The sequence below is a fragment of the Choloepus didactylus genome, chromosome 8 (genome assembly GCF_015220235.1).
Source record: "Choloepus didactylus isolate mChoDid1 chromosome 8, mChoDid1.pri, whole genome shotgun sequence".
NCBI classification, from domain to species: Eukaryota; Metazoa; Chordata; class Mammalia; order Pilosa; family Megalonychidae; genus Choloepus; species Choloepus didactylus.
Genome location: NC_051314.1, coordinates 73,636,586 through 73,661,989, shown reverse-complemented (window position 1 = coordinate 73,661,989; position 25,404 = coordinate 73,636,586). Strand labels below are relative to the sequence as shown.

Here is a 25,404-nt window from a genome sequence, read left to right as displayed (position 1 = left end):
CATCTGTTAAACATTATTTTTGAACTTATAACATTTGATATTCTTTTGAATTCTTGTCATTTTTTTAACTTTTTCATTTTCTTTCATCTTTTATCTTCCTTTAGATCTTTTAGTGTTAAAACTCTTAACTTTTTCTCTTTCATTCTTAGTCCCTGTTATATTTTATTGATTTCAGATTTGCTTTTATAATGGCCCGCAATGCTTTTATAATGGCCCAGGGAAGCAGTCAAGAGAAAACTCACCCCATAAACCAGGGGTATCCGGGCCCTTTTTGTCAGCTGATTCCCCACCCTGAAGCTTCCTAATGTTTCTCCCAGAACTTTCAAGGGTGATGGCCACAGAGCCTCATCTCAGAAGACCAGGGAAACTACAGCTTACCTCTTCCCAGGGCTATAATTCTTGTGCAGACCTCATAATTATACACTATTCTCGTTTAAAAGACCAACAGCTCATTTAAAAATTTCTGGATTTCTCTCTTTCTCTCCATTTGTCTTCATGTATGAGCACACGCATTGCACACAAATACACACACACACACACACACACACACACACGGACATGTATACTACTAACAGTCACTCACCCCTGACAACACTGCTTCCCCTGCAGCCCTCTCAAGCACTGGCTATTTTTCTCCGGTATACTTCAGACCACTGGGCCTGTGTGTGAGAAAGTCATTCTCTGCACTTCTCTCTTCGGTATACTTCAAACCACTGGGCCTGTGTGTGAGAAAGTCATTCTCTGCACTTCTCTCTTCCTCCTCTCTAACCCTACCCTCCATTCTGAAGTTCAGGCCATCAGCTTATATTAACAGCTATTCTTTGGACTGCTGTCATCTGCTGACCCTGGTGTCAATTTCCCTCTTATCTGAGCAATTTTTGTCCCTGGCTCATTGCCACTCCCTCTGATGTGACTGTTGTCTTAATTCTTGGTTGCAAGATTAACTATATAATTTGTGGGGCCCAGTGCAGAATGTTAAAAAATTAAGAATTTCTAATTTCTAATTTCTACTGCAACAGCAGAGCCTTCAACCAAGTGTGGAGTCCTTCTGAGTATGGGGCCTGTGTGACTGCACAGGCAGTAAGCCCATGCAGCTGGCCCTGCTTGGTTAGAAAACATTATTCACCTTTCCTCTCATTTTCATGGATGAGAGGGAAACTTCTGCCCCTCTCTGAGAGTGGGACTATTGGAGTGTCTTCCTCTCCCCTCCTTGCACTTTCTTTTCCCAAGAAACGAGGAGTAGTAGAGTTGACTGGTGTTCTAGTTTGCTAGTGCTGCCAGAATGCAAAACACCAGAGATGGATTGGCTTTTATAAAAGGGGTTTATTTGGTTACACAGTTACAGTCTTAAGGCCATAAAGTGTCCAAGGTAACGCATCAACAATCCATCCTTCACTGGAGGATGGCCAATGGTGTCCGGAAAACCTCTGTTAGCTGGGAAGGCACGTGGCTGGCATCTGCTCCAAGTTCTGGTTTCAAAATGGCTTTCTCCCAGGACATTCCTCTCTAGGCTGCAGTTCCTCAAAAATGTCACTCTTAGTTGCACTTGAGGTATTTGTCCTCTCTCAGCTTCTCTGGAGCAAGAGTCTGCTTTCAATGGCTGTCTTCAAACTGTCTCTCATCTGCAGCTCCTGTGCTTTCCTCAAAGTGTCCCTCTTGGCTGTAGCTCCTCTTCAAAATGTCACTTACAGCTGCACTGAGTTCCCTCTGCCCGTCAGCTCATTTATGTGGCTCTACTGACTAAGGCCCACCCTGAATGGGTGAGGCCACTCCTCCATGGAAATTATCTCATCAGAGTCATCACCCACAGCTGGGTGGGGCGCATTTCCATGCAAACACTCAAAGAATTCCAATCTAATCAGCACTGATAACCTCTGCCCACACAAGATTACATCAAAGATAATGGCATTTGGGGGACATAGTACATTCAAACTGGCACAAGTGGTAAGAGTTGACATCCACTGGACCTCATTTCATTAGTGGGCAGGGCTAATGTGATAAAGGTGATTGCTCGTGCTTCTTCCTTGTTCCTCTAAATGCTTATGTTCAGGCTCAGGTAAGTCACCTTTCAGTGCAATGCATCAGGTATTTGCTCATTTCCCCAAATTTTCAGGCCAATACTTTGGGCCCGACATCTTTATATTCCATGGAAAGTGATTACAATACCCCATCTTTGTCCTCAGCTTCAAGCACTGTTTGCCAGTACAGTTTACCCAACAATCCCATATTTTGGCAGCTTTTGGGTTCTTTCCTAGTCCACCAGTAAAGCTGACATGTTGATTCTCATGTGACTCTACTTCTATGTGTATATTTTCCATTAATTATTGAGCACTCAAGTCAGCAATATGATACTTTCAGTCAGGGCTTCTTGGTGATAAAGTATTGTCCTGGAACATGGTCAAATGATCCCCCAATTGCTTTTCTTTTCTAGTATTATTTTCCTTTAAAAAACCTGAATTTGAAAAAAAACAAAACAAACAAAAAAAGAAAAAATGGTATCTGCCCACATTTGTAGTTTTGGACTTTCCTGTCTCTGACTGGCAGGGAAAACAATTTTGGCAGAGGTGAGCATGGGTTGACCCCTTTTGTTTCTGAAAACCTCAGGGAAGGATGAACATGACTGATAATAAGAGGTGGTTGCTTCAGGGCCAGTCGAGCTGACAACCTCAGTCAAACAATGACTTTAGTCTCAGTGTCTTTTTTGACAAGTAATATTCCTTGAATAAGCAGGTAGGACAACATCACAGCAGTTTGTGATTTTAGGAAGTAAAGAAATTTTTTGTTAGCATCTCCTAAAACCCCAATATATGTTCTTTGTCTACATTGAGGGACTTTAAAGAATCTACCCCATGAAATGTGTTACATTTACTTGCAAGGTATTGTCAATAAGACAGTTCATTATATCAGAGGTGGTCCTCTTTATGTGGACTCAGGCAAGTAGATTCTTTCTGATATTAGAATAATAATAGTTGTGTTCCTTATAAATAACATTTTTTTTTTTTTTTTTTACTATTATGGACATTGATTACCTCTTTGCATTGGCTAAAAGAAAACAAAACTCCAAACTTTGTATCCCACCAAAGCGAATATAAGGGTTCTACAGTGTGTAAGCTAACTTAATTCTGGCTTTATCATTTCTCCTCTTACTTTCTCCCTTTTCTCATCAACAGCTTCTAATTTTAGATTTTATACCATCTGATATTACATTACAACAAATCACTTTAAATCCTTACTGGAATAGAGAAAGGTATGTATAAATGAATAGAAAAGGAATTATGTAAACACAGCAACAAGATCATTTGAACTTTACACACAGCCTAGCCAAAAAGTATAAATCACAAAGATTTAAAATCATGCAGCTATAGGATGAGTCATGGGAAATTCAAATTTGAATCCCAAGCTCTATTACTTGTCATTACTGTGGACTTGTAAATGTCTCATAAATACAGATTTCTACTCTGAAAAAAAATTAGGAACTTGACCTGATTTTCAAAGGCAATGTGGGGACTAATTTGTTCATGTGCAGTATAAATTTTAAAGCTTAGATTCATGGATAGGAAATTAGGAATGTTAAATACTTCTTTGGGAGATAGGCAGGCTGGTGCTTCATGCAAAATCTACAAGTTGAATATTAAATTCTGCCCCAGTAACTCTTCCTCAACAGTAAAACACATCATTCACCACTGGCTAAAGCTGGGTTGGAATTACTATTAGCATGAGGGCTGAGGATTTTCTGACCTAATTAACAATTTACTATTACTTTCCATGAAGTATTGCCCTCTTAATTTATAGCTCTAACTCAAAGCTATTATTTAGCAACATAAAAATGTGCCCCCTGATTCTAACCACCCTAGCTAAATATACAGACTTTGTTCATGAACATTTTGTCTGAAACCACTTCTTTTTGATTAGCTGTCAACAAGAGACTATCTCTGTTCCAAGTGAAACTAAGTCACTAACATTGATGCTTCAGGTTTTCTTTCATCTCATGGGCTCCAGGGCATTAAGACAATGATGCTGCTTCCCTCCTTCCAGAAGAGTAGTGAGGTCCACCCTGTTTCACTCAACATTTAAATTTTTGACTGCATTAACTGTTTAACCTGTTCATCTCCTGTAGTTTAACTCAACGGGAAATTCAGGTCTGTTTAAAATGTAACACACAGAAACCAGGACGGTCAGAACCAGATTCAGTGGGTTCTTTTCATTAATAAAACCAGTACCCATCTATACATATTAATGATTGCATATTAACTAAGCTCCTACAAAGTGAATTAAGGATGAGGCTTGCTTGCTTATGAGTCAGCAGGAGGCTTAGGTGAAGATCAGAGTATCCTGAAAAAGTCAAAGACAGTAACTCTACTTTGCCTATGTGTGCAGGAACTCGGCCAACTGAAGACAGCCTTACTGAGAATATGTGGTTTACTGAGATAGCACTCTTTTAATATACGGGCTTTGAAGATATTTAGGAAACCAGAAAGACCGAATATATTCATTCTGTTTCTCAAAAGATCTTCACACTCTAATGGTAAGTACAATAGCTTGTCATCAGTTTTACAAAGACTAATAAAATTCTACAAATTAGTATCCTAATTACTTACTTAATGAATTCAAATAATGACCAAAAGAAACTGTGGATTGTGAGAAGATGGTGGAGTAGGAAGTTCCAGGAATCAGTCCCTCCACCAGAACAACTACTAAACAGGCAGTAACTGTCTGAATAAACTATTTCAAAACTCCGGAATCCAGTAGAACACTGTATAGCATCCAGGGAGGAGCAGGAGGAAGAGGCAGATAGATATGGTAACTCTCAGTGAATTGCTCTCTCCCCACAGCAGTTAATGTCATCCATCCCCCACTCCTGTGGCAGGCAGCAGTGGGGTCCACCCTCTAGCATAGCTGGTTGGTACCAGAAAGGAACATAAAAATTCAGCTCCCCAAGACTGGAGTTGGGGTGGCGGGGAGAGGACGTGGTTTGATTGTGGATCACTGCTTTTGATTAGCTACTTCGGAATGCTAGGGTCCTGGCTCTGAGAATGGTCACAGGTCCAACCTGCCCCTGGCAAAGGCAGTGGAGGAGACTTAATGAAGATGCACTTCCTTAAAGTGGCAGAAAACAGTTGAAGAGCTGCATTTGCTGGGCAGATAACAAGGCAAGAAAGTGCAGCATTGGGGAGTCATTGAAGAATCTCCTAGTGCCCTTCCTGACTCCTCTCCCATTCCCTTCCCAGATTAGTTTGGAGCTTGGCTGGGGCTTTCTTTGTGGGTCCCTGGCCTTATTCTGGCCGGGAAAGACTGATTTGGGTAACTCCTTTCTAGAATACTCTCCACCTCCCAATATTTGCCCTTGAGGCAAAAGCAACTTAAAACAAAGCAGTGTAAGAAACATATGAGTTGGGAATCCTGGGGCAAAGGATTACCTGCTCTAAGTTTTGCAGTGGAACACCCAGGAGAAGATGAAGTTCTGTTTCCGGGAGCAAGTAAATAGGGGTACTTCCCAAGGCCACTAGCAAGCACAAGCACAGGATAAGACACGGGCCCAGAAAAGACAGGGAGAATCCTGCACTTTATATTTGCCTTGAGCAGATGTTCCTGATATGAGGGCTGAAATCTGGTAGAGAGCACCAACCAACAGAAAGCCAATTTGCAAAGACAGTGAAAGGTGTTTTTTGCTTAGGTTTTCTTGGTTTTGTTAGCTCCTGACACTCAAGAAAATCTAGTTCATGTCATCAGCTGTATATAAACCCAAGAAACAGACTACTCAATTGGGAAAGAATAGTTTCTTCAATAAATGGTGCTGGGAAAACTGGATCTCTATGTTTTAGTTTCCTAAGCTGCTCTAAGTAAATACCAATGAAATTGAGTGGCTTAAAATGGGAATTTATTAGTTTACAGTTTTGAGGACATGAAAATGTCCAAATCAAAGCATCAAGGTGATACTTTCTTCCCAAAGATTAGCTGCCTGTGATCCTTGGCTTCTCTGCTATGGGGCAAAGCACATGGCAACATCTGCTGGTCTCTCCCTTCTACTCCAGGCTTCACTGATTTCAGCTTCTTGCTTCCATGGCTTTCTCAGTCTCTCTGTCAGTATTCCTTCAGTTTAAAAGGAATCCATTGATAGGATTAAGACTCATTCTGAATGAGGTGAGCCACACCTTAACTGAAGTAGCCTCATTAAAAGGTCCTACTTACAATGGGTTAACATTCACAGGAATGGATTAGATTTAAGAACATGTTTTCATTATTTTTGTGTGTGTGGGGCAGTACATGCAGCTTCAGACTACCACATTCCATATGCAAAGGAATGAAGTTGGATCCCTTACTCACACCATATACAAAAAATCAACTCAAAAGTGATCAAAGACCTAAATATAAGAGCCAGAACTATAAAACTTCTAGGAGAAAACATAGGAAAACATCTTCAGGACCTTGTGTTAGGCAATGGTTTCTTAGACTTCACACCCAAAGTACAAGCAACTAAAGAAAAAAATAGATAAATGGGACCCCCTCAAAACTAAAAACTTCTTTGCTTCAAAGGAACTTATTATGAAAGTGAAATGACAATCTACACAATGGGACAAATATTTGAAAAGCACATATCCAGAAAATATAAAGAAATCCTACAACTCAACGACAAGAAGACAAAGAGCCCAATTAAGAAATGGGCAAAAGATTTGAATAGACATTTCTCCAAAGAAGATATACAAATGTACAAAAATCACATGAAAAGATGTCCAACATCACCAATCATTAGGGAAATGCACTTCAAAACACTGAGATACCAGTTCATACCCAGAAGAATGGCTACTATTAAGAACATGGAAAATTACAAGTGTTGGAGGGAGGGGCTGCAAAAAAGTAGGAACAGTCATTGTTGGCGGGAATTTAAAATGATTCAGCTTCTGTGGAAAACAGTTCGGAAGTTCCACAGAAAATTAAGCATAAAATTACCATATGACCCAGCAATCCCACTTCTAGATATATACCCAAAAGAATTGAAAGCAGGGACTTGAACAGATATTTTCACACTGATTTTCATAGTGGCATTATTCAGTTGCCAAAAGATGGAATCAGTCAAAATGTCTGTCAACAAGTGAATGGATAAACAAAATGTTGTATATTTACAAAATGTCATATAAACATGTATACAATGGATAGATAAACAAAATGACAACATGGATGAACCTTGAAGGCATGTTCAGTGAAATAAGCCAGACACAAAAGGATAAATATCATATGATCTCACTGATATGAAATAACTACAATAAGTGGACTCATAGAGTCAGTATTTAGAATATAGGTTAACTGGGGATGTGGCAGAGTTAGGTGACAGGGACTTAAGGTTTAAAATATTTAGGGTTTTTACTTGGGATGATGGAAAAGTTTTTGCAATGGGTGGTGGTGATGGTACCACAATGTTGTACATGTAATAAATAGTACTGAGAAATATATTTGAATGTGGTTCAAAGGGGAAAATATTAGATTGTGTGTATGTTACTAGAATAAAATTTTCTTAAAAATCCATGGAGCTACGCAAACAGTAACTCTAATTTATACCATGGGCTATAGTTATTAATACAATTACAAAAATGTGCTTTCATCAAGTGTAACAAATGTACCATAACAATTCAAGGTGTTAATAATAGGGTGATATATGGGAACCCTGTGTTTTGTACTGTATAACACAAAGAGAGAATCCTAATGTAAATATGGCCTATAGTTAATAGTATAATTATAATGTTTCTTCAGTTTTAACAAAGGTACCACACTAATGCAAAATGTTACTAATAGGGAAAACTGGATGAGAACTCTGTACTTTTGCAAATTCTGTAAACCTACAACTGCTCTAATAAAAAAGGATGGAAAAAAAGAAAAAAGTATGACTACAAGTTTTTCAGAGAAGGTTTCATCAATGATCCCATAATACAGTATGATGCTTATTTTGGATTACATGTTTGGATTCATTTAGTCATTCTCAGTACATAGCCTCTGTTAATATGTGTTGGTAGACATTCTACACTAGGTAGTTATGGTGAATTTGGGGAAGCAACTATGTGCTTTGTTTCATTTTCCTAAGCTCTAAAATGTGGATAATTATCCTTCATTCCAAAGTGGTAGAAATGTTTAAAGGAGATAATATATGTAAAACACGTAGTATAGTGTTTGGCATATCTTTAATAAAGAGACATAATGTATTCCAATTATAAAGTGGTTAATCTCCACTGTAATTTCTATATGCCATTTAAATTATATGTTTACTGCTTAAATATTAAACCATTATGTAGTTGCGATACAGCACTTAACATTCAAATAAACTTCCTGCCCTACAGGAACTAAGTCAGAATTACTGTCAATGCTGAAGTGACCATTTCATATATCTCCTTGCATACATAAGGGAGAGCTTCTACATGGTATGTGGAAAGAAATGGAGTGGCTGGGTCACAGGGTACATATGTATGTTTAGCTCCACAAGGTATCATGAAAACATTTTTTCAAAGTGTTTATACCATTGTATACGCCTACTGACAGTGTATGATACTTCCAGCTGCACTGCAAATTTGGCAATGCTTGGCACTATCAGACTTTCAAATTTTAGCAATTCTTGTTATTTCAGTTTGCTAAAGCTGCCAGAATGCAATATACCAGAAATAGGTTGACTTTTACAATGGGGATTTATTGACTTACAAATTTACAGTTCTAAAGCCATGAAAATGTCCAAATTAAGGCATCCACAGGAGGATACCTTCTCTGAAGAAAGGCTGTCAGCATCTGGGACACCTCTGTCAGATAGCAAGGCACATGGCTGGTGTCTGCTGGTTCTTTGCTCCCAGATTTCATTGCTTTCAGCCTCTGATTCCAGTGACCTCCTCTCTGAGCTTCTGTGGGTCCTCTCCTAGCTTCTCTGGGGCTTTTCTCTCTAAGCTGTCTCAGCTTTTTTGGTCCTTTATCTCCTCATAAAGGATTCCAATAAAAAGATTATGACCCACCTTGAATGTGGTGGGTCACAACTCAATTGAAATAACCTAACCAAAAGGTCCCACCCACAACAGGTATACACCAACAGGAATGGATTAAAAGAACATGGCCTGATTGGAGGATCTAAAATGGCAGCATAGAGAGGAGTGGAAGCTAAGTAGCCCCCCTGGAACAACTAAAAAAAAAGAAAAACCAGAAACAACTAGTAAATAATCAGAATAACTGTGGGGGGACAAACATGACCTTCCACTCATCATACACCAACATGAATTGAGAGGAATGCCCAAGATCACAGCACAAAATCTATAAGTAAAAACTGCAGATCCAAGTTGGGAGACCCCCTCCCCCCACAGCCTTAGCTGCAAAGCCTCGTGGTGCCAGAGAGAAGCTCTCTCCCAGCAAGCAAATATGGCTCAGCTGAGCTCCAAATTGGGTTTTAATTAGCTAGTGTGAACTGCTCACTATGAGCTACAAATCCCCAATAAGCAGACAGAGGCTTTGGGTGACGACTGATCTTGGAGAGCTGGAGGGTTGCCATGGACTAGCTCTGAAGGGGACTTTCTGTTCCTTTTTTGGTTCAATGGAGAAAGCCTCAGCCATTTTTAGTTCCCAGTGCCCTGACCCAGACAAGGGTGGAGATAGCACAGGCAGAGAGAGACCACTGAAATGCTAATAACCTCCCTCTAGGGGGTCTATCTTCTCTAAGAGAAAAGGGGTAGGGCCCAGCTCTACTACCTGCCTTCCATTCAGAACCAAACCCCTGAGCCTGGGGGAAAACAGCCATACCTCCTTATGCCACTCAAGAATTACAGCTAACAGGTGCCACCTGCTGGGCAGAAAAGCACAGCGACCTGAGGCATTACAGGGTGTACCAATTTTCTAAGACACACCCTCAGGGAGACTGGATACTGAATATTTCTTCCTTTTGGGATCTAGCCCATTCTGGTCTGAGAAAATCTGATTGGGGTAACCAAGGAAACCATGCCTAGACAACAGAAAACTACAACCTACATTAAGAAAAATGAAGTTGTGGCCCAGTCAAAGGAATAAACTTACACTTCAACTGAAATACAGGAATTGAAACAACAATAATAAGTCAATTCAAAAAGTTTAGGGAAAATATGGTGAAAGAGCTGAACCAAATACTGAAAACACAGGATGTACATAAGGTAGAAATTGAAAGTTCAAAAAACCAACTGGCAGAATCTATGGAAATGAAAGGCACAACACAAGAGATGAAAGACACAATGGAAACATACAACAGCAGATCTCAAGAGGCAGAAGAAAACATTCAGGGACTGGAGAACAAGGCACCTGAAAGCCTACACACAATAGAACAGATAGAGAAAAGAATGGAAAAAAATACAAGCAATGTCTCCAGGAACTTAAACACAAAATGAAAAGCAAGAACTTACGTGTCATTGGTGTCCCAGCAGGAGAAGAGAAGGGAAAAGGGGCAGAAGCAATAATAGAGGAAATAATCAATGAAAACTTTTCATCTCTTATGAAAGACATAAAATTATGGATCCAAGAAGTGCAGCATACCCCAAACAGAATAGATCTGAATAGGCCTATGCCAAGACACTTAATAGTCAGATTATCAAATGTCAAAGATAAAGAGAGAATCCTGAAAAGAGCAAGAGAAAAGCAATCTATCACATACAAAGCAAGCTTGATAAGACTATGTGTGGATTTCTCAATAGAAACCATGGAGGTGAGAAGGAAGTGGGGTGATATATTTAAGATACTGAAAGAGAAAAACCAACAACCAAGAATCCCATATCCAGCAAAACTATCCTTCAGATATGAGGGAGAACTTAAAATATTCTCTGACAATGACAGAGTTTGTGAACAAGGTACATGCTCTACAGGAAACACTAAAGGAAGCACTACAGACAGAAAGGGAAAGATAGGAGATAGTAGTGCAGTAATGTAAGTACACTGAAAAAAGATGACTGTGAATATGGTTGAAAGAGAAAGGCTGGGACTCCAGAATAAAAAATGGAGGATAAAGACTGGGACTGTGTAACTCAGGGAAACCTAGGGTGCTCAATGATTGTAATAAAAGGTACAAATATGTTTTACATGAGGTAGAACAAATGAATGTCAACATTGCAAGGTGTTAAAAATAGGGTGGGATGGGGGAAATACAATCAATGCAAACTAGGGTTAGAATTAACAGAAACATTGTATTATTCTTCCTTTAATGTAACAAAAGCAGTATACCAAAGCTAAATGCATATGGTGGGGGGAGGGTAGGGGAAGGGTATGGGACTCCAGGAATTGGTGATGTTGTCTGACTCTTTATTCTACTTTAGGTTAAACGCTATCTTTCCTTTTGTCGCTTTCTAGCTATCAAGTTTTGTTTTGTTTTTTAAATTTGTTTGTTTGCTTTTCTCTCTCTCTTTTCTTTTTCTTTTGCCTCTCTGCCTTCTTTGACTCTTCCTCCATCTTTGTGGAAGAAATGGAGATGTCCTTATATAGAGAGTGGCGATGGTGCTCAATACATAAAAACATGACTATACGGGGAACCAATGATTGTTTACTTGGGATGGAATGTATACTGTGTTAACAAAACCATGTTAAAAGAAATGGGTTGATGAAGAAACCTTGAGGGCACTATACTGAGTGAAATAAGTCAGATACATAAAGGTAAATATTGCAGGGTCTCACTGATATGAACTAATTATAATATGTAAACTCATAGACATGAAATATAAATTATCAGGATATAGAATGAGGCTAAAGAATGGGGAGCAGTTGCTTATTATGAGCAGAATGTTCAACTAGGGTGAACTTAAATGTTTGGAAATGGACAGGATGATGGTAGCATGTTGTGAGAATAACTAACAGTGCTGAAAAGTGTGTGAAGATTGTGGAAAGGGTAAGCTCAGAGTCATGCATGTCACCAGAAGGAAAGCTGGAGGTTGAAAGATGGGAATGTATAAAACAGTGAATCTTGTGGTGGACAATGTCCATGATTAACTGTAGAAATATTAGAAATCTCTCTCATGAACTAGAACAAATGTCTGTCACTATAACTAGAAGTTAATAATAGAGAGGCATATAGGGAAAAAATATATACCTATTGCAAACTACATCTAACAGTTAGTAGTATTTTAACATTCTTTCATCAACAGTAACAAATGTACTATACCAAAACTGTTAATCAATAATGGAGGGGGACATGGTCAGGGGTTTGGGAGGATCTGAGTTTCCTTTTTTTGTCTTTATTTCTTTTCTGGAGTAGTGAAAATGTTCTAAAAATAGAAAAATTAATTCTGTTGATAGATGCATGGCTGTATGGTAGTGCTGTGGGCAATTGTTTGTACACTTTGGATCTTTGGATAGTTGTGTGGTATCTGAACAATCACAATAAAAAAATTTTTTTTTTTAAAAAGGGCACATATTGTAAGGCCTGACTAATATGAACAAATTATAATAAGCAAACTCATGGAGTTAAAATCTGGAGTATAGGTTACCAAGAGATAGACTGAGGGTGGAGAATGGGGAGCTGATGCTTAATTTGTGCAGGATTTTTAATAAGGTTGATTGTAAATGTTTGGAAATGGATAGAGGTGATGGTAACACATTATTGTGAGTGTAATTAACAATGCTGAATTATGGGTGTGGTTGTGGTTGAAAGGGGAAGTTTAAGGTCGTGTATCTCTCTAGAAGGAAAGCCAGAGGATGAAACATGGAACTGTTAACATGGTCAACCATGGATGACAACTCGTGGTTAATAGTATAGATATAACAAAGCTCTTCCATAAACTAGAACAAATGTACATCAGTATTATAAGGTGTTAATAATAGGGTGGTATATGGGAAAACATACAACTAATGCAAAATGTGGACTATATGTAACAGTAATAGTGTATTGTTCTTTTATCAGTTGTAACAAAGGTACCACACCAATGCTAAGTGTCAATAATAGTGGGGTAGAGGGAGTATGGGAGTTTTCATTTTGGAGCAATGAAAATGTTCTCAAATTAATTGTGGTGATGAATGCACAATTCTGTGATTATACTGATTAAACACTTTGGATGGATTGTATGGTGTGTGAATAAAATGTTAGAAAAAAAACATGGCCTTTTCTGGGGTACATAAGAGCTTCAAACCTGCACACTGATGTATAGTGGTATATCATTTTGGCTTTAATTTGCATTATTTGTATGACTATAAAATTTAGCACCTTTTTATGTGTTCATTGGCCATTTGGAGATCTTCTTTTGTGAAGTTTTCAAATTGAGCTTTCTGTCTTTGAAGAATTCTTTTATATCTTCTGAATAAATTTTTTTGATCAGTGTTTGCATTGAATTTATACATAAATTTGAGAATTGTCATTAATGCAACAACTTTGTATTCCAATATATAACCTTGTATTTCTCTAAGTCTCCAATACATCTCTTAATAATATTTTATAGTTATTTGTTTAGAGGTTTTGCATGTTTATTGGTAGATTTATTCATAGGTAGCTGATGCTATTGTAATTAATATTATTTTAAAATATTCACTTTCTATTTAATGATTGCATATTTGTAGAAATATAATTGTTTTTTTTATATATTGGCTTGGTAGCCACTGACTTTGCTAAATTCATTTTTTAAGTCTAATAATTTATCTGGAGATCTTTTTGAATTTCCTATAGATAATCATGTTGTCTGTAAATAATGGCAGCTATATTTTTTCCTTTTTGGCTCTTAACCTTTCTTTTCTCTGCCTTAATGCCTTGCTAAGACCTCCATTACAATGCCAAATAGAAGTGATGCCGGCAGTCAACTTTGTCTGTTTCTTGTATAGGCTTTCTGTATATCACCATTAAATATAATATTTTTTGTGAGTTTGTTGTAGCTATTCTTTATCAGATTATGGATATTCTCTTCTACTCCTAGAATGCTAAGAGCTTTTATCATGAATAGATGTCGAATTTATCAAATGTCTTCTCTGCATCTTCGAGGATAATCACATGATCTTTTTTCTATGTTCTGTTAATGTGATGAATTACACTGATTGCCTAATGTGAAATCCAAACTTTCATTCCTGGAATAAATCCAACTTGGTCATGATGTATTATCATTTTTATTTATAGCTAGATTAATTTTGCTAACATTTTGTTTAGTACTTTTACATCTTTGTTCATAAGTGAGAATAGCCTCTAACTCCTGCTTATATGTTTTTTTCAAGTTTTGGGGTCAAGATCTTACTGTATTAAAAAAATGAGTTGAGAAGTACTTTCCTTTTCCTATTATCTGGGAGAATTAATGAAGGTTGCTGTTATTTTTCCTTAAGTGCTTGGAAGAATTTGTTGTTTTGGGGGTTTTCTTTATGAATGTATTCATTTTTAGGATATATATTTTCTTATTTGTTTTATTTTTGACACAAGTCTGATATCAATTAAAGAAAGCAGATGACTCCTCCACACATAGCAGGTGTGGCAACTCATGGCCTGAGCAGAACAGGCCTGCAGATCTTTGGTGCACAGCAGTCTGCATGACCTAGGCAGCTAAGTGTTTAATCTATTGTCTTTCTAAGCCAGTAAAGCAAAAAAGAGTAAAATTGACCTTAAAATGTAACTTGATGCAAGCAGGCAGGAAGTGAGAGGCTCTTAGTCTCACAAAAAGAGCAAAATGTAATTGTTCAAGTGTTATTCTAGTCCTTCCTGTACCACCCCCCAGGTCAAAATGGTCTATTCCTGCATCTATGCTCCCCCCACCCTTAGGAAGGCCTTTGTCTTAAACCCTTATAAAAGGCTTTTTGTCCTTTTTGCATTGCGCGGTTGACTTTCCTATGAATGTGATGCCTGCTCGGGCTGAGAGAGCCGTCATCATCTCTCCACGACTTCTCACCCTGTAAGTAAGCCCTAAATAAAAGTTCATGCATCAAAAAATGCTCGTTATCTTCTTTGACCTCTGGACTGGCATGCCCTCTTGGACTGCCACAATTGGCAGAGCCAGCCTGGAGAAGCAAATTGCCACCAGCCGGAGACTAAGGAGATCCCAGGCACTGATGACATGAACTTGGGGAGGGGAAAGGAGAAGGCCCCAGGCAGGATACCAGGGGGGCCTGTGATGTCTATGTGGGAAGGGCTGCCCACCCTCCCAGTGGAATGGATGTCTATGGGGGGAGGGGTGGCTACCCTCCTAGATGAGTGGAATCTGCCGAGGGAGTATGGAAATGTTTATAACTCTCTGGCTGGACAAATAGCTCTCCGGTATCAGGGCACAGGACCACTGGAGATTCAGAAAGAAAAAAAGGGCCGCCAGATTGCAGCTGCAGTGGGCTGGCCATTGTTAGAGGCTGTATGCGCCGCTACTGAGGAAGCTTTAGCAGCTAAGGTGGCTGTAAGCCACCTGGGAGGTAAATTAAAGGTAGGAAAAGATATGAGGCTAGCACAAGCAGAATTGAAAGATGCTCTAGGTAAATGTTAAAAAATATTGGCATACCAGCACACTAGAGGAAGAGGGCATAAGCTGCCCAAAGCGCAAGTTAGGTGTATCCTGGCTTCCCCTGACTGGGACCGTGAAGTGTGGGACCCTGTTGATTCCTCATCAAAAGATGATGAGCCCCTGTCTGACTGGGAAATTGATACTAAGGAAAGGAGGCGTACTCAACCTCTGATCCAACAAAGGGTTAAAGCGGAGGAAGTTCAGCATCCTGAACCCGCATGGAAGGAGGAAGGTGGGGCAGTGGCAGCAGCTTCTGATCAGAGGGTGCTCATTTCATCCTGGGAGTTTCCCCCAGGGGAATTAGGAGCTGTTAGTAACTAATATTGACAAAAGCCTAGACAGCCATTAGTGAACTGGTTGCTCCTATTTAACTTTGTGTTAAACCTTGCTAATATGTTATTTAGAATATTTTTAGATTTTTTCCAGTCAACCTGTGTTAGGCTTCATGTGGGGAAAACAACAATGGACATTTGCTGTGCTTCCACAAGGATACCTTCAAATGTGAAAATGTCCAGAAGAGCCTGACTACTCTATCAAGTTCTTGGGTATTGTCTGGTTGGGTAAAACTAAGGCTATTCCTTCAGCTGTTGTTGTTAAAATGCAAAGTTATCCCACATTGCTTGCTTCTGAACAGTTAACAGTTTTTCTTGGTTTGTTAAGTTACTGGAAAGTGTTTATACTCTATTTAGTATGAATTTTAAAACCTTTGTATACCCTAATTAGACAAGGAAAAGTGTGGGAATGGGATTTTCCACAGCAGGCTGTGTCTAAAAAGACTAAGCGAACTATCATGCAAGCACAGACTTTAAGAGGGGTGGACCCCGATATACCCTGTGATTTGGATGTGGCCAGTGCCAATATTGGCTTTGGGTGGGGTTTGTGGCAAAGGCAACAAGCTAAATGTGTACCTTTTAGATTCTGGTCCCAACTATGGAAGGGCACAGAACTCAGATATAGCCCTTTAAAAGAGCAGTTGTGCACAGTTCGTAATCCTCTGTTGCGAGTGTTGAAGGTCTAACTCAGGTGCCCAGTAACCTTATAGAAGACCATACCCATACAGGTATGCAGATATGGGACACTGTAAATGAGCCCCACTTGGGGAGTGCTCAGGTGAGCACAATGACAAAATGGAAAGTATACCTCCTACGATGTGGCATTTTTAACAACTGCTCTTTAAGTAAAGAGATGCATGAAATTTTAAGACTGGCCTCCTATGTGAAAGAGCAGCATGCCATTTCCTGTTGATCCTCCTGAGGTGGCTCCTCTCATGCCCACCATTGACGGACAAGGAAATACACCCGACTCTGCATGAATGGGCAACTTGCTACCTGGACAGCTGTGATTATCCAGCCCAGTACTGATACCATCTGGTGGGAAGACATCTGGACTGCCTGCCACAAATATAAGGTAACCATTTTTCATGTCTCTGCTCATAACACCAGTTCATTACCAGGTAACATAGAAGCGAATGCTCTAGTGAAATTCCACAGCTTAACACTGATGACGCATGAAGTAGCTGAATGGCTGTGCTGGAAGACTGGGCACTGAGGACACCAGGTTCCTGTCACCTGGTTTCAAGTAAACTATATTGGCCCCTTGCCTCTGTCCAAAGGGACAAAATATGCCTTCAATGCCGTGGATATGGCTAAACACTTAAAGGATGATAGAAATGACGGACTCGAGGACTGTATCAGCATTAACTCCAGGAAAAGGGGCTGGCTGCCTTCAAGCCACAATGGAGCAATGATAATAACTTTCTCTTGCCTGTGCCACAAACACTAGAAATTGGGGAAAATAAGGTCAATTGGCTCTGGTCCTGGCTCATGCAGCCACGCTGGTTGAGAATCCTAAGCCCATGGGTATTAGAATTACATAGGGTAGTTCTGACACTGAAGGGCTCCCTGCAGGGGGAGGAAACATGGTATTTATAACCCCCTCACCTGAAACCCTTCTATCTACTATGACAACTCAGTTTATATATATATATTGTTAAACCACTCAACTGTCCAATTTAATGCTTACGTGTGTTGTTAATTCTTGTTAAAAAAATGTTTTACTATTTCAATAATGCATTGACTAAAACATTTTCAGTATTTAGCCTTCTAACAAGTGTAATGTTATTAGTAATAATGCTGTAAAATGCTTAAGAACAATTTCCAGAATTATTTTGATGACTTGAATGTAGAGGGATGTCTTTCTTTTTATTATTGAAGGAAAAGGAAGTCATTTTTTCTTAAATGACTGGCTGTATAAGAATAAAAAAATAGGAGATATGGAACAAAACCTAAATAGGTGTGAAAATTGCAGAAAGTTGGTGGAGGGGGAAGTTTGTTTCTGTGGTCAAGGTTGAGAAAATAGTAAAAACTAGATATAGAATAAAGCAGAATGCCTGGTAGTGTTATCCTTTAGCTATTTTAGCCCAGGCAGTACTTGTGCTAAATGGTAAAACTCATTAACCTGGCCATAGCACCACTTGCTAATAGGTTTATTATCTCTCTGTACCAATGCATTATTACTGTGTTGTTTATTGTATTGTTGTTGTGAATTATAGATGTAAAGTCTGTCCTATGGTCAGTGCAAACTGTTGTGCATGGGTGGATTGTGGCAACCCGTGGCCTGAGCAAAACAGGCCTGCAGATCTTTGGTGCACAGCAGTCTGCATGACCTAGGCAGCTAAATGTTTAACCTATTGTCTTTCTAAGCCAGTAAAGAGAAAAAGGGTAAACTTGACCTTAAAATGTAACCTTATGGAAGCAGGCAGGAAGTGAAAAGCTCTTAATCTCACAAAAAGAGCAAAATGTAATTGTTCAAGTGTTATTCTAGTCCTTCCTGCATGACCCCACAGGTCAGAATGATACTGCATCTATGTTCCTTCCACCCTTAGGAAGGCCTTTGTCTTAAACCCTTATAAAAGGCTTTTTGTCCTTTTTGCATTACGCAGTTGACTTTCCTATGAATGCAATGCCTGCCCGGCCTGAGAGAGCTGTCATGATCTCTCCACAACTTCTCACCCTGTAAGTAAGCCCTGAATAAAAGTTCATGTATCAGAAAATGCTCATTGTCTCTTTGGCCTTTGGACTGGCATGCCCACTTGGGCTGCGACAGCAGGTATGCAATATTTAAGGTAAAAATGAGTGGAGATATTTCTGGACCATGCTTATGAATATTTATGCATATATATGTACATACTTACCCATACATTTATTAATTCAGTCAATCTAATTAAAATTTTTTTATTAATAAGAGGGTGGATGACTCCTGGTTCCTGTGGGAGGCTGTGATTAGCTTGTTTGAATAATTTTGCAGGCTTTTATAGAGGTGAAACCTGTTAGGTTGAGGTCTAGGTGGTTGGATACAGCTGGTTTGGCTGATAGGGGAGCTAGCCAGGTGGAAAATCATCATTTGAGTGCCCTCCATATGCAGGCTCTGAAGAATCACTGATAATTTTTTTTATCAAAGATATGAAGTGTTCCAAATGATATTTTTTGTAGGTTAATTTGGTTTGATATGTTACATTGAAAAGGGCAGAAATTGGAGACAGGAGGACCAGGGGTAGTGTGTTGCAATAACTGAGACATAATGTGCTCAGTACTTGATTTTAGGTGAAAATTATAGGAATAATTAGGTAGAGAGAAAATTAGTAAAGGAAGAAGCAGTAGAATTTGTTGACTGATTTAAATTCAAGGAGGAAGAAAGAGAGATTGCAACTTGACAAGAAAGTTTGAGTCTAAGTGATAAGAAGCAAAGAAAGTAGAAAGAACTCTCCAAGAAAGGACAGAAATTTCTCTTGCGAGAACGTGTATTTCTTAATTCTCTTGAGTGCACGATATTTATCATAAACTCCCTTCTCAGCTTTCTCCTGCTGTTTATATTTATTTCGGGGCTTCAGTATTAGTCCTAGAATCTCAGACTCAGAATTGGGTCACACAGAACATGGAAACTATGCATTTTAATCAAACACAGGTGGGCAAGACTGTGTTAGAAAGCAATTGCCCCTTTAATTGTCATCTATTCTACTTTGACAGTATTTAATTCTGAGCTTCACAGGCAGAAAAAATTAATAGCGTATCTCCCTCACACGTCTGTGTAAAGGAAGAAAAACTGATAAAATTTTAAAATTGTGGTGGGCTAATTATAGCCACTAAATTTGGAATAGTTAATTAAACTTCATGTAACAGAACAAACACATCAAAATGTAATTACAAATGGGGGTGATTATGTTGAAAAAAAATGGAACCTAGTATTATCACCAGAAAGAATAATAAAAACTAATTGATTTAGGTTATATTCAGTATCAAAAGTTTATTTGAAGCATAAATATTGACCAATGACAAACTCATGTCAATATTTTGTATTCTTCAATGTGCAATACATTTTGATATTAGCTGTTGAAAATGTAATGTATCACTACATTATATTCTATGTCTTTTTGAAGAAGTGATACCAATATATTTCACCATCTGTACAGTAATGAATATTTTCTAGCTTTCTGGACCACAGATTTAAAAGTAGTTTCACCTCTATTACCCCTACTGTAAGTGATGGCTTCTCTCTCTTCAGTATCTTAATTGTGATTTTTCCACCTTGATGATTGACACTGCAAGTGTCTACCCCGTTCTGTAGGGAAGGAAGTTTTCATAAACCAGCTTACAGGAAAATAATAAGAGCTTCCATTTGTTCAGCACTCACTATGACCCCAGTTTCCTACACAGGCATTTCATTTAGTCCCTATGGATATTACAGGTAAAGAAGCTGAGACTTGGCAAACCCCAGTAGCTTGCCCACAGTCACAGAGTCAGAATGTAGCAGAAGAGAGGTATTAAAGGAGCCTTCTTGCCTCAAGGGCCTAATTCTCACTACTGTTGTTTACATACCATGCCATCCCTCTAGATAGTCAGTTTTTGAAATTAATATTTATTTTTCTTATCTTCATAATAAAGTTATAGGCCTCCAGAGGGCAGGACTGTGCTTGACTCATTTTGGAAAAGGAGGGCTGTTGGTGTCGGGTATCAGGCAGTTAAGACCAGATCTGTACACTTTCTGTGAATTCAGAAATGTCTGACATCAGGAGGAACAGGGGAGAAGGCTGTAACTCATTGGGGGTGTCTATGAGCATGAGGCTGAGGACACTTTTCAGAAAGTTCTCATTCTAGAGAAGGGAGAACAAAGGTTCACAATCTTGGTCCTAGGACAATGATAGAGTGGAGAGACTTCGGAGTACAGAGACTATTTTGAGTATGGCAAGGGCTATGCTACGCGGAGTGTTCCTTACTCAGCACTGCTCAGGACCCCTTACCTCCTTCCAGAAAGCTCTGAGGAAAGAAACTGGTAATGAAGCTGACAGCTGTCTTATTTGAATTTCTGGGAAATGTAAGGGTATAGGGCAATTATGATGATGATGATGACAACGATAATTGTAGTAGTTGCGGTCGCAATTGATTCGTCTGGGGGGGGTGGCGGCCGGTCGCTAAATCCTAGGCTCTCAGGATTGCTCGGAGGGTACCGGCGGCGGGGGCTCTTTCCCGGAGGCGAGGGCGAGGCGGGGGACTTGGCCAGGTCCCCGGCGGAGGCGTGCAAAGTATGGAGGGCGGCGAGAAAGGAACAGGCGGGACACGTTTCTTTTTAGGGTGAAGAAACCAAGAGAGTTTATTAGGGGAGAGTACAAGCTTATAACGGGCGGTCTAGAGGGCGGGGTAGCTGTAGAGGTTAAAGGCTTGGATTGGTTCTGAGAGGGCGCGGAGGTTGGTTGTTGGGTGTTACACAATGATTGGTGCATGCGCACTGGCAGTAGGGGACGTTGCATTGTAACAGAGGGGTTGAGTGGTTAGACGAGGGAGGCGGTCTTACCCGGCAAGCTTCCTCCAACGGTTGGTTTTGGGTGAGGAATTGGGGCCTGCCTCCGGCCTCACCTTCTCAGGCCCGGGGGGCTGTGGAGGGCGCTGTCACCCGTACCCACTACCCTCCCCAGGGGTGGATCCGGTCCCCCGGCCCAGGCCCGCCAGGTTGAAGCACGTAATCAGTATCCCGCAGTAGTAATTTTCAGTTTTCCTCTTTTGTAAATGGGAATAACAACCTTTTGTAGAGTTTTAATCAGAATTAACTGCACACAAATATCTAGCACACAGTAAGCATTTAAATGTTAGCTATTGTTATTTATTGCATATATACCATTTACCAAACATTTTACAGATATTACCTTATTTAATCTTCAAAATATCCCTGAAAAATAGATGCTTTTATTTTTATATTGCTGCTGAGGGAATTGAGGCTCAGTGGGGTAAAATGAATTTCTTAAAATTCCACAGCCAGCAATTGGTAGATGAGTCCATGACTCCTGGCCATTTTCACTGTATGTTTCTTTTTGGCTTTATGACCCTAGAGTGCAATACGCATGGAAGTTAAGAATAGTTTCTCCTTCCTGGAGAGTGCAATGGAGGAGAAGCCACTTTTTGTGAATGACAGTGGATGACACAGCTTCACTCTGGAACTTAATCCACTTTTAGCCTGTGCTGGCAACAGAAAGTGTGCTGTCCTGTGGCTACAGCTGGTCATGGGGAAGAAGAAGCTGCCAACGGTAAACAGGAGACGGCATGTGAAAGCACATGTGAAAATCTCCTGGGTGCTTCCGAATTATGAGGGATTTAAAAGAGGCCAAGTATCCCTAAATTCTGCAGAAAGGATTGAACACCAGAGAATATTGTTATTATGTAGCATTGCACATATGTAGCATGTAGACTGAATCCAGTGTCTTTTATGCTAAAGGTATTCAGGAGATAGTTTCCTGATAGGACAACTGAAAGGCTCTAGAAGGAGGCTGAGGCTTAGAAGGCCCATCCGTTGGGTTTAGAGAAGAAATAGAAGCCACTTTACATATTTCAGACAGACATGGATTTAATATAGGAAATTAGGGTCTTATTGTGCCAGTTTGTATATATTATGTCCCCCAGAAAAAGCCATGTTCTTTGATGCAATTTTGAGGGGGCAGATTGATTAATCTTTTTGATTAGGGTATGACCTCTTGACTGGATAATTTCTATGGAGGTGTTACCTCACCCATTCAGGGTGGGTCTTAATTAGTTCACTGGAGTCTTATAAAAGCTCACAAATAAAGGACCTCAGTGCTTCAGCTGAGACAGACATTTTGCAGACAGCTGTTGGAAGCTGATGCAGACATTTTGGAGAACGCCATTTTGAAATGCAACCTGGGAGCAAGCAGACACCAGCCACGTGCCTTCCCAACTAACAGAGGTTTTCCAGATGCCAATGGCTTTTCTCCAGTGAAGGTAACCTATTGTTAGTGCCTTACCTTGGACACTTTATGGCCTAAGACTGTAACTGTAACCAAATAACCCCCCTTTATAAAAGCCAGTCCATTTCAGGTGTTTTGCAGTCTGGCAGCATTAGCAAACTGGAACACTTACATAATCATTAGATGAGCTGAAGGAGCATGTTCTAAGCTGGACCTTCAGTTCTGACTTTCAGAACAACGTAGAAGTGACCTACTTGGGAGCTACAGGGAGCTGCTTCCACTGAGGCTGCTCCTGGGACCAGGTGGAACCAGACCCTGCCATGGCTGCTTCTGCTGGCTTGCTTCAAGTGGCTCTCCTGCCCAGAAAGCTGAAGAGTGGACACCAGAGCTGGGATCAGGGGCTTAGGAAGACAGATCAGGAAGTGCTGCTGCTCCTAGCTTCAGAACTGCTTCTCGGCATCCAGGAAACTGGAGAATGGACACCGGAACACTGCTACAGAGATACCCCATGATTCCATGACCATGCTGGCCAGCAGAAACAGAAAGGAAGAACGACTGCCTCCATCTCGCTTCTTTCAAATCTCTCAATGTGCATTCAAGTTGAACTTCAAGGGAGTCTGGAAGATGGAGCTTTTAGCTTTCCAATACCTTTAAACAGGGGGTGGGAATTGAGGTTGAGTGAACCAAGCCACACACTCTAGGCCAAAGGGCAAGTCCCTCAACTTCTCATTCATCTAAAAATGAGGATAATAATACCCATCACCAAAAGTTTTTGGAATAAAGCAAGATAAGTGATATGACAAAGATGTGTAAGTTATAAAATGTTATATCAAATTTGACTTTGATCCATGTGTCATTAATTTCAGCAAGTATTTATATTTCAGGCATAGTTCTAAGTACATGGGATGGATCAGTAAACAAAACAGGCAAAAATCATTGCCCTGAGGGGCTTAACTTCTAGTAGAGACAGGAGGATAATGAAACTAAATATTATTAAGTAAATGATACAGTGTTTGAGAAGATGATTAAGGTTATTGGAAAAACATGTAAGAAAATAAAAGTAAAGGGTGATGAGGTTGTTCAGCGTGGGTGGTAGGGGAGGCAGATTGTGTGTTAAATGGGGTGGCAGGGTAGGCCTCACTGGGAAGGTGGGATTTGAACAAAGACTTGGACAGGTGCAGGAGGGAGCTGAGTGAGTGCTGGGAAGATGGAGGGAAGAGTTCTAGCAGAGGCCTTGAGGAGGCAGCATATGTCTGGCACATTCACAAAAGCAGCAAGGAAGTCCCTGTGGCTGGAAAGGAGGGTAAAAGGCAAGAACTAGGAGATGAGGTCAGAGGGGAAATGGGAGCTGGATCACGCAGGGACTTATAGATGACTGCAAGGACTTAGCTCTTTCTCTGAGTGAGATTTGAAGCCAGTGAGAGTTCTGATTAGAGGGGGCATGATCCTATCTTTTTTTAAAGGCTCACCCTGCTGCTCAGATGGGAATAGGCAGACATGCCCTTACTACACTAATTTATAACATAGTCATCAATGTATAATTTGTTCAATGAATGCTTACTATTCTAGTTTGCTAATGCTGCCAGACTGCAGAACACCAGAAATGGATTGGCTTTTATAAAAGGGGTTTATTTGGTTACACAGTTATAGTCTTAAGACCATAAAGTGTCCAAGGTAATGCATCAACAATTGGGTACCTTCACTGGAGGATGGCCAGTGGTGTCTGGAAAACCTCTGTTAGCTAGGAAGGCACATGGCTGGCATCTGCTCCAAGTTCTGGTTTCAAAATGGCTATCTCCCAGGACGTTCCTCTCTAGGCTGCAGCTCCTCTTCAGAATGTCACTCTCAGTTGCTCTTGAGGCGTTTGTCCTCTCTTAGCTTCTCTGGAGCAAGAGTCTGCTTTCAATAGCCATCTTCAACCTGTCTCTCATCTGTAGCAACTCTCTCAGCTCATGTGCATTCTTCAAAGTGTCCCTCTTGGCTGTAGGAAGCCCGCTCCTTCTGTCTGAGCTACATAGTGCCCTAGTAAACTAATCAAGGCCCATGCTGAATGGGCAGGGCCACACCTCTATGGAAATTATCTAATCAGAATTATCACCCACAGTTGGGTGGGTCACATCTCCATGGAAACACTCAAAGAATTACAATCTAATCAACACTAACACATTTGCCCACACAAGATTGTATCAAAGGTAATAGCATTTTGGGGAACAAACTGGCACACTTACTAAGAACATTTTATGTGCCAGACATCATGCTAGTTGCTGGGGTGTCGTGGTCAGCAAAATCAATGCCAGCTGCACTGAGGTTTAATTTAGGACAGGAAAGCAGTGTCCCAAGGGTGTGCAGTCGAAGGCATGGAACCATGATAGGCTTTGAGGATGTTGGGGGAGAATGGGAAAGGAGTAGAGACTGGACTGATATAGTCCCAAATCTGAGAAAATAAGCTATGTATATCATACATTAACAAACAAACTGTTAAGCGACACATTTCTGAATGGTGTCAAATTTGAATAATGGCTCCACTAAGCAAATCACTGATGTTCAATAGAGTGAACTGGAAAACTTACGGACTTCTCACATGACTGTCACTAGAGCAATTATGACATAGGAATAACTGGAGAATAGAAATAAAATATTGTATTTGTTATCGCATCAGGTGGTACAGAAGCATTCCTATAGTATTACACATCTGCTATTATCATCATTCAGGTTTACACCGCAATTACCTAA

General features: G+C 40.0%; 1 long non-coding RNA gene across 1 annotated transcript in view; it reads left to right on the top strand.

Moving 5' to 3' along the window:
• The first annotated feature begins 14,756 nt into the window (after positions 1-14,756).
• The window catches only part of LOC119542344, a 355,847-nt gene continuing 345,199 nt past the window's right edge, over positions 14,757-25,404 (top strand). Inside the window, exons 1-2 of the long non-coding RNA XR_005218455.1 lie at positions 14,757-14,825; positions 18,364-18,436. This is a non-coding gene — a long non-coding RNA (uncharacterized LOC119542344). The remainder of the gene's footprint in view (positions 14,826-18,363; positions 18,437-25,404) is intronic.